The sequence below is a fragment of the Chiroxiphia lanceolata genome, chromosome 15 (genome assembly GCF_009829145.1).
Source record: "Chiroxiphia lanceolata isolate bChiLan1 chromosome 15, bChiLan1.pri, whole genome shotgun sequence".
NCBI classification, from domain to species: Eukaryota; Metazoa; Chordata; class Aves; order Passeriformes; family Pipridae; genus Chiroxiphia; species Chiroxiphia lanceolata.
The window spans coordinates 16,974,546-16,987,730 of record NC_045651.1 but is presented as its reverse complement, the minus strand read 5'-3'; the positions used below and the strand labels follow the sequence as shown (position 1 = coordinate 16,987,730).

General features: G+C 46.9%; 1 long non-coding RNA gene across 3 annotated transcripts; it reads left to right on the top strand.

Moving 5' to 3' along the window:
• Positions 1–7,051: 7,051 nt before the first annotated feature.
• LOC116794223 lies at positions 7,052–12,462 on the top strand. Of its 3 annotated transcripts, XR_004359728.1 has the most exons (5): positions 7,052–7,409; positions 7,934–8,107; positions 9,320–9,538; positions 9,673–9,763; positions 10,935–12,462. It is a non-coding gene; the product is annotated as an uncharacterized LOC116794223 (long non-coding RNA). The 3 variants fall into 3 exon arrangements; XR_004359727.1 differs by lacking the exon at positions 7,052–7,409 and having other exon boundaries at positions 7,481–8,107; XR_004359729.1 differs by lacking the exons at positions 7,052–7,409; positions 9,320–9,538 and having other exon boundaries at positions 7,481–8,107.
• The last annotated feature ends 723 nt before the right edge of the window (positions 12,463–13,185 follow it).

The window sequence follows — 13,185 nt, the reverse complement described above, 5'->3', positions numbered from 1 at the left end:
CATGGTAGAATGCTTTGGGTTGAAAGGGACCTTAAAGTTCATCCATGTTCTGCAGGTATTTATTGGGGATACAGCACATGCACACACACAAATATATATATATATATATATATATATGGCAATGATCTTTCTTTGGTAGCAATTTGGTTTGGCTAAAGCTTAGCTGAGAGCAGATGTAGGGGAGCAAGGAAAGGAGGGAAGAAAATCCTGGCTCATCTGTTGCCCAGCCACAGTCAAAGCTGAGTTTGGCTGTTTTTCTGGCAGAAGTGAGTTGTAAGGACAGTTTTGGAGGAGGGAGAAAGGAGTGGCTGTTCAGATTTTATCGGGAAGGTTTTCCCAGGCTCTGAACTAAAACTGGGCAGAATGTGAGTCTGTTCTTTGGGAAGGAGCTGACAGATGGATTATGGAGGCTGGTGGGGCAAAGGTTATGGGCTGGCCATTTGGTAGGTGGGTTATTGGTTCACCAGGTAAGAGGAGATGTGGAAAGGTAACAGGAATAAAGAGGAGAAGGCAAGAAGCTTGTAAATTATGTAAGAGGACTGCTATGGTGGTGGAGTGAATTGATGTGTCTTGAGGGTAGCTGCTAAAAGTGAAGATGGCAACAGCTGATATAAGAAGAGGGAGGCTTGGAGGAGATTTAAAATATAATGTTTTAGAGATGAGAAAAAGAGAAACTTTGAGACATGACTCCAAAGAAATCCAGCCTGGTATTACCTGCATGAGAAGGAAAGGGGGGAAAAGAGGAAGGATGCCAGGAAATCACCTATTCCCATCTTACTGGGAGGGGTGGAAAGCAGTGGCCGAGCTGCTCTGTACAGTTCTTGTGGGGTTTTTTGAGTTATCTGAGTATTTTTCCAATTTAATTTGATCAGTGGATTATTTTTATATCATTGCTGACAGTGTCCCAGAATGTTGGTGACTGCAGGTGTCTCCTGGCTACACGATCAGCCTCGTTCTTCCTCACAGGGCACCACCTCCACACAAACTTGGTTTCTTCTGCTGTTTCCAGAAATTCACAGCAGAAAAATACTCTGAGAAAGCTCTAACTTGTGGTGGTTTATCCCTTCTAACCCTGGCCATCACTCAAATAAAAAATGGCAGTGGGCTGTGGAAAAAAAGAAAAAATAATTGAAAAATAGATTCTTATGTCTTTCCAAACCACCAGAGCAGTTTACCCATTCCTGGGAAAAAATGCAATCAAGCAACATTTCCCTCAATGTCAGAATGCAGGATAAAACTTACATGAGGCTTTCAAAGAAGATAATTTTATATTTGTCCTGTCAAATGCAGAAATAATCAGCTTTTTCTTTCTCTTACCCTAAATATTTACATCTAGGTTTGTTTTCCTTCCTTAGTTTGCTTGGTTTGAAAAAAAAAAAAGATTAATTTGTTTGTTCATGTTGGATTAAAAAACCAGGATGTAGAACAGTTGGAGATGGGTTGGGGATTCATCAGTTACACTTGGAGGGTGTCATATCCCAGTATGGTATGATGGGAAGAAGGTATGAAATCCTGCATCCAGCAGCATCAGTAGCAATATTTCCTTTAGTTTTCATTACCTATATTAGATATAAATAATAGAATAATTCATACTTTCAAGAGCAAACAATGATTTCTCCAAATTAAGTGACTCAGTAGTGATCCTCTTCAAGCTGGAAGCCACCTTACTCTATTTGAGTCCTCAACCACCCCAGCAGCAATTGTGTTTCTATCTGGAGAAACCTCCAGCACAGCTCTGGCTTGGAATTCGCTCAGGTTTCCATGGGGAGACCCCGAGCTGCAGCCGGGGTGGGATGGGGAGGAGCAGTGAGGAGCTGTGCTGCTCGTGCCTCTCTGCTGGGGAGGGTTTGGATCACACCCGAGCTCCTGTGGCCTCGCTGAGGGGGGAGCAGCTCTGTGTGCTTGAGGCATCTCCTCCCGAGAGCTCTCCCCCAGGGAGCTGTGCAGCCAGGAGCTCTCCCGAGGTTTGCAGAGGTGGCTGTGTCCCTGCACCCCTGTGCCAGCATCTCCTCTCAGCAGATGGCTGGAGGGCAGCGATGATGGAGGTGAAGTGATGCAGCCTCAGGCTCTGGTACCCAGGAAGATGCAGCTTTGATGGCAAGTGAACCTGCGGATCTGCAGGACTGTCTCTGAAAACACGACCCCAAAGGAGCCCTGTGGCTGCCCTTGGTCTCAGGTGGCACACACAGCTGGACACCTCCAGCAGCCCCGGTCCCAGCTCCTCACTCTGCCATCCCAGCGCCTTTGCATAAGGAGCAACCCGTGAGTAACAGCTGCCTCTGCAGACAGCAAATCCTGCAAGTATTTTGTGGTAAACCTGCTGCTGCTGTGGGCTGGGAGGATGCACTTTACTCTGAAAGCAGGGGATGAAAAGCCTCTGTGGCAACGGCTGCGCTTTGAGAGCGGCTGAGCCCAATCCTCTGCACAGGCAACTGTTTATTATCAGAATAACTGATCTCCCCGAGCACTTAATGCCCTGCCTGCACGGAAGGAGCCAGCACACGCTGCAGCCTCACGGCCTTTCGCTGAGTATCTCGGTCTGACTCCAGCAGCATTGCTGTTAATTGCAATACAAGGGCATTTCAGGGATTTACCTCTTTCAGTCGCTTGTTCAGGGTGGTACACAGTGAAAATAACAACCTGAAATAGCTGTACTTGCCCAATTGCTAAGCTACAGGTGTGCTGTGGCAGATCTGTGCCTGTCAGCAGAGAAGTGAGTCCAGGAATTAAGTAGATTTGCACCTTGCCTATCTGTTTGTAGATAAGAGTGTTACCTCAGAGCCAGGCAGTGGATATTGCTGATAGACTGAGCCTGGGTGCTGGGTTACTCCTGACTTTGACCTTGGCCATCTATATCACTGGAGCAAAATTTTGCGTGCTTCTGTTTGCTCACGTGGAGATAAGGACACTGGTCTCTGGATTAAAAGTGTCATTAAGGGAGGCACATTATGATTATAATTATTATTTTACAAGCTGAACAGCGTGCAGAGGCTGGCAGTGCTGCTGCTGAGCCTCCTCAAGGAGCGTGTGCCTTTGCAAAAGGGTAGAGGAAACGGTACGGGAGGATTTTCTCATACATAAGCTGAGGAAACGGATTATCTGTGAAACAGCCAACAGTTTTTATTTACTGTGAAAATCTGAGTCTCACTCTCAATTTCCCATCAAGATAAAATGCAGGCATTTGGTTAAAATGGCAACTTAATGCTCCAGAGGTTTAATTACCACCACTCTATAATCAAAATCAACACAGAGTGCAGGCTGTAGCTCCCAACTCCAACAAGAAATGCAGCTCCCCACAAAGCAGTCAATAAAAAGAAGATATATAGCATGTGCTTGGATTTTGTGGTCCTTCCCACAGCTGAACTTGCAAATCTGCTATTGCTAATGGTTTTCTTTCAAACCTCAGGTTCTCCCTTAGCTTTTATCAAACTCCAGAGCTCCTTATTTCCACATTTTAACTTTCTCTGTATAATACCTATATACACAGTACTGAATTAAGGGAGTTCCCAGTGCTGGGAGCTAAACCTCTGATTTTTTTCCTGTATCAACAGAAAGCACTGAACTAGTCTCAGTAGTGGTGATTATTGAAACTTTGTGAGGGCCTTGGTTGGAAGAAGTGTCAAGAAGGCAGGTATGTTTGCTGGGCAGGGGCTGGTGTGACCTCTGGCATGGACCTCTACAGATCAAATGATTGATCCTCCTCCACTGCAGTTCCTGGTGCTTTTCTTTAAGGACTTTAAGATTTGTTAGATCATAGGACCAGCTTGGGTCTTGCTTGATACAGTCTTCCCTCTGCAAGTTCAGATTTCTTTTTTCCAGTGCATCTTCTGAATGAGGTGGTTATGCTGTCCCAACTGTTGATCCCTGTGAAAACTGCACATGCTCTATATTTTACCCATTCCTTTGCAAGCTGGGTTTTTAGGGAGCAAAGCCTCTACCTGCCTTGCAGCTATAGCCAAACAAAGCACAGGCACTGTTAGCAATGCAGTCCTCTGCCTTCTGCCAGGAGTTGAGCCCCGGCTTTATATCCCAGATACTGGAGTAGCAACTACAGAAGTTGCTCTCAAAAGAAAAAACCAAACCAGCTTTGCTATGGTTTCTGCTCTTTCCAAGAAAGGGTTAATTTTCCTCTTCATCATCATCAGCACCCCATAAAAAGCAGAACATTTTGTATCCTGCCCCTACTGACTTGTGGAAATAAGAGATACCCTATTAGCAATCCTTGTCCAAACACAGTGTTGGCCTGGTTAGTGCCAGCACTTTCCATCCAGCACTAGTATTTGTTTTTCCATGCTCTTAATCTTAGAAATTGAATCGAGTCTGATAAAAGTGACTTCCTGAATATTGCATAACAGTTTACGTCTGTCAGGAGGGAAGACAAACAGACCTGACCTTGAACTTGGAAAGTTTCCTCCCAGCAGGTAAGAGCTTCCAAAAGTCTGTGCTGGGGCTCCTGGTCTCCTTGCTGTCCAGGGACAGCAGCGAGGCTTCCCTGGCAGCCATCCTCTCTGCAAAAAAAAAAAAAGCTTTGGAAAATGCTTTGGATCCTCCCCTGGGGACCTGAGAATCCCCCGGAAAGAGCTGCAGCAGGAAGGCAGCTTCGTGTTCTTGCTCCGAAAAGAAGGCAGAGGAGAAATCCTGTCCATATCTGGCAGGGTTTAGCCTCCAGGGATTAATTAAAGGCTTTTTCAGTTTTTCTTTCAAACCTCACAACATTCATCCCCGCCTCACTGAATAGGGAAAAGGGAGAGGCATTTTCTCTGGTGAAACACCAGCCTGTTTCAATTTTCAGTTTTACATTGCAGTAATATGCTTTTCCTAAGGGAACACCACAGGAAGGGCAAACTTTGGCTTCTCACCATTGGAGCATTACATCATTAATATGAGCTGGAAATCCGAGCAGCGGGCAAAACAAATTCCCTAAACTTAATTCCCTCTTTCCTTGGTGCTTCTGTCCCTCTTCCTTGCCCAGGGGTAAAGCAGGTGGAGGTGTTGGCAGAGCCAGGAGGGTGGGGATCAGTGGACCAGGAGTGGGTGGTGATGCTACAGGAGCAGGGAGATGTCCTGCATCCTCTGAGCTGCTGGGACTGGACACCGACAGAGCTCTGGGGCAGCAAAACCCTTTCTTCTGTGGCTCAGGCTTGTGGTGGTGGCTGCCATGGGGGGAAGGAGCCACCTGGCTCTGGGGGCTCCCTGTGAAACGTGGGGGGTCTTTTGCACAGGTTTCCCAGCACCAGAAAAGTGCAGGGCTTGGGAGACTCTGGTTTTTGGGCAGCATCCTGAAGAAGCACCACAGCTCCCAGCTCAGCCCACCCCAAGTGTGTGTGTGTGGTGCCCTGCAGACCCCCCGGCTGTGCCCTGCCTGCAGTGTTTGTTTTCTGACCCCATTACTTATTCCAGTTTGGATTTCAGCTGCTTAGGCTTGATTATTTTAAACCCCCTCTATCTGATTATCATCAGCCCAGCCAGGCCAGATATGAAGCTTCCTGGGGGATCCCCAGCAGTGTTTCAGAAGGATAAATTGCCTCTCATTCATGCTTTTGGTCAGCCAAGAGAGGAGGGAGTTACGGGGATATTCCAAAGGGGGGGGAGGCAGCTCCCCCTGTATTTCCTGTGCTACAGCCTCACAAATATCCGACTTGGCCGTGGGGTGGAGTTCCTTGCTGCCCTGGGCGTGTGGGGAAATGTGTCCTGGCACGCACCCCGGGAGGTGTCAGTGATGGGCACACACTAACACACTGGCACGGAAGGATGCTTCTGGAAGCAGAGCAGCTCAGGGACACGCTGGCATGGCCGGGTACAGCAGATTGGTACCCAAACCAGGCAGCCCCGTGCAACCTCCCCAGAGCTGCCTTGCACCTTCTTTTCAGTTTTCTATTGTTATCCTAAAGCTGTCTTCCTCCTCCTCCCCCCAGCCCCCAGCAGGATGAGGAAGCCTCCAGCTGGCCTAGGAGGCTTATCAGCTCTGTCTGGCTGGGTGTTAACAGTTTATTTGCATAAGTACCTGTCCCCGTCATATGCCGCTTGCCTTTGTGACTCACTGGAGTTGTTTATTTTTCCTCCGGCAGCCAGGCTTGCGGCTGCTGCTCCCCGAGGGATGCCAGGGCAGATGCCACCACCCCCGGGCACTGTGGGATGCCTGGCACGCTCGGGACAGGACGCTCACCCTCCCTGGCTCACCCAATCCTCCTGCCCTGCGGGACCAGCTTGGAAATTAAATGTGTAACTGGTCGGGTCCTGTTTTCTCCTGGCTGTCAAGATAAAACGAAACTGAACCCCCCCAGCTGTCCCTGGCTGGGGAGAACAAGGCTTCCCCTGGGACCACAGTCCCAGCTGCTGTTGCAGGGAAGGTGCCTCTGGCTGCAGGGCTGTGTGATGTGATGGGTATCAGTCTCCTCACCACTGTTAGCACTCATGGACTCACAGAATGTCCTGAGTTGGAAGGGACCAACATGGATCACTGAGTCTGACTCCTGCCCCTGCACAGGACAACCCCACAAATCCCAGAGGGTGTTGTCCAAACGTTTCTTGAGCTCTCTTCGGGCTTGGTGCCACGACTGCTTCCCTGGAGAGCCTCTTCCAGTGCCTGACTGCGCCCTGGGTGAAGAACCTTTTCCTGATATCTTTGTTTTAAGGAGCTGAGATCCTTAAAGCCTCTTCTGAACTCAGGTCTCTGCTCCAAAGGCAGGGTGACCTGCCAGACCAACCCTCCTGGCTGTGCTGGGGCACCCAGGGTGCAGCTCTGCCCCAAGTGCTGGTCGTGACCCCAGAGTCACCTCCTCGGGTAGGAGCTGAGCGATCTTGTTTCTGCTCGTTTGCTCCGAAGGGTTTTTCCATCCGTAGTAAGAAAGTCATTAATGTTAAACTTCCGCTGCCAGGTACAATTGATTTGAAGATTATAACCCCTCTAAAGGGGGTATGTGCTGCATATACAATGTGTTGAAGTCCTGGCACGCAGGAATTGTTGCTCCAATGGTTGCCTGTGATCCGTGGAGCCCAACAGAGAACGGCTCAGGCAAACGTGGGGCTGCTCAGCAGCCTGGCAGGGCCAGTGAAGAGTGGCCAAAGGGCAAAGGTAAATTCAAATCAGCAGCTGGTACATCCTCTGCACAAGGGCTGTAATCCTATCCCAGGAGATGACAGACTTATGGTTTAACAAGTCTCCATGCTGTTGTTTCTGTGATATTTTCCTAATATGGTGCACATCCATGAGGTCCTTGGTGCTCACAGGAGGGCAATGCTCAGTGTGGGATCCTCCCTGCAAGGAGCTACCAGGACTGAAGTATTTTCTTCTGAATGTGGCCAGAAACCTGGGAGTTGTTGTGTGGTGTGTTCTGCTGGTGTGTTCTGCTTCCCCTCTGTGGCTGATGGACCAGTGAATCAGTTGTCCACCCAGCCAGCCACTTCTGGTATGTAAAAGTTATTTTAGACACGTTTCCGGTGTCCATCATATCATTCATCATATAAAGTGCTTTTGACAATGTACCAGTTGAGCTGTGCCAGTTGTGTTTCACTCCTCTGACTGGGAGGATGGATGGATGGATGGATGGGGGAAGCTTGGTGAGAAGAGCAAGGGATTTGGCTCAGCACATTCAGCCTCAGCTCTGACTGTGTGATGTTACAGGGCAGGTCAAAGTGTGAGAGAAGTGAGTGTGGAAAGGCAGATAACCAGCAATTTGCTGTGAGTATGACCATTGAAGAGGATCAGTGGACTTGGTTTGTCCAAAGAAAAATGCAGAGAGAGAAAACAGAGGGAGAAGGAAGCAAACAGTGCATCACGTGAACCATCCAAGAAGTGGCTAAAGGAGCAGAACCAGAGAAGGATAAATTCATGAAGCCAGGAGAGGGCTGCAGGAATCTCATTATAAATTTCATATTAAGTTGTGTATCTCAAGAAATCCCTGACTTTTAATCTTTATCTCTTTTCCTCGAGTGCATGAACAACTGACTTGTCCTTCTGGCTGCTCTCAGGTCTTTCTGAGCCATCACTGCCCATCCCATGTGCCTCCCTCTCTTCTGGCTGCACCCAGGCTGAGTTTGCTGCAAGGGAACACTGCTCAGGCGATGGAGTATCCATGTCAGCCCCCCTACGGTTAAAACCAACCTTGTAAGCAAACCCTCATAATTTTATTTATGACTTTTGGATGAGATAATGGTTTTCCACTTTGAAAAGAAAGCTTGCTACTTCAACATTTATTTTCTATAAATGCCTTGGCATTTATATTGCAACAGGAGACTATTCAGTGACATTATCTGATAAATATCGTGTTATACAGCTGCAATTTACAATGCATATATTTTTAACGGTGCTTCTAAGTTAAATTAAATGCTTCTAAAATATGGTACTTATGGAAAACAAATGTCTTTTCTAGCAATTTTGTTTTTCAGGGTACACTATTTTTTTAAAACCAGATACCATCTTTATCCTGTCAGGCAGTAAATTATGCACTTGCACTTTCATAAACTCTCCCCTTGGGAACTTAGTCAATGAAATGGAAATGTCTTTTTCACACCCTCCAACTCCAGAGAAATACAGGGAAATAGCCAACTGGGTTATAAACTGAATCCATACAAAATGTGGATTAATGAAGTCCTGATGCATGTATTGTTTAGCATATGTACCATTCACTCAAATGGTGCTTTGAGCTGTGACTGGGATCATTAATGTCTCTTTTTTTTATTTGGGGGAGTAATGGCATGCTCTGTGGTGGGATGTGCAGTAGGAAGACACCCACTGGCATGGGATTGTAACCTCCCTCCCAAGCCAGGACTCCTGTGGGAGGAGGAAAGCTCTGTTGGCCTGCTCAGGGGAGTAAAACACAGTGGCTTTTACACCTTGGTGGATCTTTCCTGGGTTGTGGAGTGGGAATGGGCAGGACAAGGGTTTAGAACGGCCTGTCCTGCCTTTGGGATAGTCTTTCACGAGGGAGAGCAGAGGTACTGAGGCAGCTGGACTAGATGCTCCTTGTAGGTCCCTTCCAGCTGAATTATTATTCTAAATCTACTTCTGTTTCCATCGTCCATCACCCACTGAGTTTGCCTGTAGCAGTCAAACATCTTCATACAAAACCCCACGTGGTCTGAGGAGCTGTGCTATTCCCTCACTGTGTTGAAGGTGGAAAGTGTGAAATGCCAACAAAAAGGAGGCAAAGGAATGAAAGCAGGGAAGGGTGGGAGGGTGTTGCAGGGGAGTCTGCTGTGATGCCCAAGGATCCCTCCAAAGCAGGAGGAGCTACAGCAGGTCTCCTGTTGCAGGAGGGGCACTGGAGCTGTTTACCTCTCTACTGGTGGCCCTTATTTTCCCAAATATAACTCACAGGCCCTTTGAAAGCCCCAGTTCTTCCAGTCTGGCGACTGCATGAAATGTGGGATGTATTACATGCACTTGGCAATAGAGGCAAACTTAGAGAAAACGGGAAAAGCAACAACAACAACAAAAAAAGGAATCTTGAAATTTGGCAGAAAAAATGCAGTGCACAAACCCCACAGGAATGTGAGCATCTTTGCACAAAGCCACTTATGGATGCATTCCTTAAAGGTAATCCCTTCAGACAGAGTGAAGCTGCCATTTCTTTGAAAGATATTAAAGCAGCTGTTGCTAGAACATAGAGAATTTCTGAGCTCTCTGTCAAGGGATGGACATTTGTAATGCTATATCTACTTTATTTACAGTTTGATACCAAATTTCCAGCTACTGAAGGTAATTGAGACTGCAAACAAAATCTCACTATCCACTGATCTGCCAAATCAAATTTCTTCTCCTGTAAGTATAGTGTTTTTCCTTAGCTTCAGAGAGGAAAAGAATTATGCAAAATGAATGAGAAAGAAAAGGGATTAGTTTATATAATGACCATAGCAGCCATCTCTCCCTTGATCTGTCATAGTTTATTCTTGAAGATGGGAATGATTATTACTGTAATTTAGAACAGAGCTTGTTCTCTTTCCTTCTGCTGCATCTGCTTACTACTCTCCAAATTAACACATATTTTAATAAAAACTAAACATCCCGATTATAGCTGGGGTGTTGGATGACCCCAGCTGGGATATGGGCACAGCAAGATTTTCATCATCTCTGTTTTCCCCTCCTGGAATGTCTGTGCACTGCCCTGGTCTTTGATAGGAGTTAAAGCAGCCATGAGGCTATTCTAATGACTTCTGGCTACCAGAGGCCTCAGAAGAGGGTATCCAAGGCAGCAAATCAGCAGCTACATGTCTCCTGTGCTGTTCTCGAGTTGTGTGGTGCTTCTGAGGATCTCTGGGAGCTCTCTGTCATCAGAGCAGCTCCCTGCTCCATGGTGCTCCCCCAGCATCAGAGATGGGTGGGTGTCACAGCAGGAGCAGGCTGAGGGAGCTCAGCCTCCCTCATGGTCTCTCACCAGCTAATGTCAGAAAATAGATTGTTTCTAAAGGTCTTCAAAATTACACTGGATTTTTTTGCTGTATTTGGGGACTACTCACACTCCCATGGTCCTGTCCCACCCGTGTGTCTGGTGCCCACGTATTACAGTAATCAACTCTGATGCCAACAAGGCAACTGGGTTTTCCTCTTTCTCTCCCCTGTCTGTACCAAGATCTTCACTGCTCTCAACTCTGACTGAGAGATTTTATTAAACCAAAGCGTTGAGAGGTGAACTAATTGATACAGTTGTTCTCCTGAAGTTACTTCAACACTTGTGTAGTTGTAATTCTAGGTTTGAGCAGAGTCACCCCTAAAATCAAGGTGTTCACACCTCATCACCCCAGCACAGCACTCCCCCAGCGTGTGGGGAAGCAGCCATGAGGCTGCAGCATTTTGGGGACTCATTGTTAGTGATGGGATTTAACTCTGCAGAACTCATACAAAACTTATAAAAATTCTGTCCTTCACTTCAAAACATCTGTTAATTCTGCTTGTGTGCTCATCATCGAGAGGCTGCCTATATTTTTCCTTTCAGGTTTGCAAAAATAAGCACCGGTGAATGAAGATGAAAGGGAAATGTTGCTGGTTTCTTCCCTGGAGATCGTATTTCTTACTTGTTGCATAACTGCTTATTTTAGCATCAATCAGCCGAGCCTTTGTTGTGCAGACAATTCTGTCCTTTTAGAGGATTTGTGCAGTATTGTTTCTTCCAAAATGCCTTTTTTTTTTTGTTTTTGTTATTAGATTTGTTTCTTCTCTTAGCAAATGCCAACTGACAACACCCCGTCAGAGCTCTTCATAAGTGTTACATAAATGTCATACTATGTAAACTGAGTGTTGGATGTATCATATACATGACCTTTCTTGGAGAACCATCCATCAGGTGCTATCTGAGTGTGTGTGTCACATTTATGTGTTTGTACACAAGCCGTGTTTAAGTGTGCATGTATGGTAGCCAAAATTCTATTACGGAAAGTACTCAAAATGCAGAAATGTCTGAACTCTTCTTGTCAGTGCAACTTCATCTACCCCCTTTCGTTGAGGCAGAACAAGACTTTAATTTCATGTTCAGATACCCTTTTCCTTCTGCATCGCTGTGTGTGCAGTGAGATGGGCAGCAAGGGGCTCAGTGATGCCTATTGTTCAGCACATGAGCCCGGGTAGAGTACATTATTCAGCACATTATTCACATGTCTGACCACTTTTGGATTTCACAGCGATAGAAAACACGGCTCAAATACTTCTCGGTGCAGTTTTCAAAGCAGAGCCAGGTGCTGATGTTCTGGATGGCAAAAATGCATTGAGGTTGCATCTAGGCTGTGGACCTGCCCTGCCATGCTGTGACCTTCCTTAGAGATGTTGTCCAGAAATCATGGAGAAATTGCCTCAGAGGGTGGGAAGGCTGCAGTGTGCAGTACAGGACCCGAGCAGGGGGACCTGCAGGTTCCTCAAAAGACACAGTTATTAATGTCCTCATGGTTCTTTCTATAGCACTTTCCACTACACTGCCTCAGTGCTTCAGCACCTTCATTAATCCTCCCCAAACGCCCGTTTTGAAGATGGGTCAGGGTGACACATGGATGGATTAAGGTCAGTTTTGACTAATTCAGGGTACTCCATCTGAAAAGCATAATGTCTGATTTTTCAGAGCATTTAACATGATACAGCACTTCACACATGCAAGCACAGCACCCACTGCTTCCAGCTGCACGAAGATGGATGTCAGCAATTCAGGCTAAAGGTTTCCAGCCACGCACCCACAGTGTGGGCACTGCAGCCTCCAGCAGCCAAAAGTCTGGGTTAATGACTTTGTTAGCATCATACAGCCTGTGGCAAGGGCACGGAAGGAATCCGCTTCTTTGGGAGAGTTTTGTCCTATTGTCACAGTCTCTCCGAATCTCAGAGCCCTTGCATTGCTCCTTGGGCAGTTTATGGTTCTGCAGATAAGATGAGGATCTGGCCAAAGTGTTTTCTTTTTGACTTACACAGCAGGTCCAGGGTGTGCAGGTGTTGTAAGGAAATCAGACTGGGGCAGTGTAATTAACAACTGCATTACAGTATGTATGCACAATAAAACTGGTATGGGATGCCTCACTTTGGACACTTCTGATGTTCTGACCAGGTAACACAGTGACCTTCACAATATCCCCTAAGGCAGCCTGTGCACAGGGATGAGGTGGGATCCACAGGTGAAGTCCTGACAGTGAGTGTTGCTGGATGCTGGAGAAGCAGTGTCAGCACCCACTGAGGTCCCTGGGGCTGCCGGGGACCGACAGACAGGGGCTGTGCTTGTGTATCCCACTACTTTTGTAATCCCAGCAAAGGCTTTTTAACCAGGGGCTGATGTTCCCTGGGGGGCCTGTTGAGTGGGTTCTGAGCATCTGGGGCATCTGGGCAGCAGGTGCCCCAAAAGCAGCATCTTCAGAGATTTCAGCAGCATTGGGCTTTTTTTTTTTTTCCCCTGTGTTGCGAGCTGCTCTTCTTCAAAGCCCAGTAATAGGACTAATTTGGGTGGGTTTATCTAAAAGACCACAAAAGGCTGCTTCATGCCAAATTTCAAGACCCTATTTCCAGAGTCACAGTCAAAAAAACATGGCAAGCCCAAGAATGACCAAGATGATGCTCTTCTACTCTGCTTTCAACTTTGGAAGAGGCAAAGGATTTGGAGCGTTCAGAAAACATCCAGTACAGGCTGCCAAGGCAGAAAGTTGCAGACTAATTCATTCAAGTTTGGCAATTTATAAGGAGCCACAACAGGGATGTACGGTGGGGAGCATCTGGCTACT